This window comes from Cyprinodon variegatus, unplaced genomic scaffold (assembly GCF_000732505.1).
Source record: "Cyprinodon variegatus isolate N-32 unplaced genomic scaffold, C_variegatus-1.0 Scaffold2943, whole genome shotgun sequence".
In the NCBI taxonomy this organism is placed as follows: Eukaryota; Metazoa; Chordata; class Actinopteri; order Cyprinodontiformes; family Cyprinodontidae; genus Cyprinodon; species Cyprinodon variegatus.
Genome location: NW_015153396.1, coordinates 1 through 1,272, shown reverse-complemented (window position 1 = coordinate 1,272; position 1,272 = coordinate 1).

Here is a 1,272-nt window from a genome sequence, read left to right as displayed (position 1 = left end):
CCCATGGAGATCTAAAGGCTGATTTATACTCAGAAACCAGGTCGTCTGCGTGTGTGTCGCAGTGAACGCAAACATGCCCCCGCCCCTTCCGCAGACACTCTGATGCACCTCTCCTAAATTGTAGGCGACCGCAGACAGTGCTGCAGACAGGAGGCCTCTGATTGGTCAAACCTATATCCGCTCTACACTATGCGTATGTCCTGTTTGGTACCGTACCGTCTTGTTTTGTTTATATGACCGCCATTGTGGAAACATCTCATGAAGATGGATCTGTAACGCGAACTGAAGGTTGGACCCAATATTCAGCAGACAAACAAAGTTTCAAAACAGGTTCATTTAAAAAAAAATAAATAACTGAAAGAGGACGATGGAAACTCCTCAGAGCGGGTTCTCTGATTCTCTGCTGAGACAGGAAACTCAGGTCAGTGACAAGAATAAAGAGTGGAGAAGACAACAAAAGGTCACTGACCTGGTTGAGAGTTCAGTTCGAAGCTCAGAGAGGAGAAACCCAGGGGGAGACAGTCCACCGCTTGCGGTCATTACAGCTTCAGAGAACAGAGTGTGGGGGAGCCGGCGCCGGCCGACACAGAGCGAGCTACAGTGTCCGTGAGGGATTATGCGAAGCTGAAATCCAGTCCAGAGCAGTGACAGAAACCAGGAGATCCGAGAGCCGAAGAGGTATCCAGGGAGAATCCAAGCTGAGGTCAGAAAAACAATCCAAGTTCGATAACAGGCAAAATCCAGGCAGTCAGGCCAAAAACCAAAGTGAGAAGGGCAGACAGGGAAAAAGGCAAAGATCAAAAACACATGGGCAAAAAACATAGAAGAATTCCACAGAACAGAACACTTACTTTGACAGCTTGGGTAACTCACAATGACACAGGTTGAATAATCTGACGCTGATGGCAGGAAAGCAAACAGCCTAAATAGCTGCAGGGACCAGGTGAATCAGATTGGCAGTAATCAGCCACAGGGCCAATTAGGCAGGTGAGCAGGAGCAGAGGAAAAAACCCAACCATCAGTGCCAGGATTATGACAGGACCAGCTAGAAGAGCGAGGTGTGCGAGAACGCTAGGAACCTTTTTCCACCTGCATCCCCGCTCTTTTTCGCCCTCATGTCCCTCCGTTGTCGAACAAACTTGCCCCAAGTTCCTCACCGCCTCGGCCGTATCTAGACCCACAGCCAAGTCAACAGATTGCTGATGGGTTTGTCAGAACCATCTTGTCAATTCTAGAAAGTATTCTAATATGCTCTTAAAACACAAAATGAAC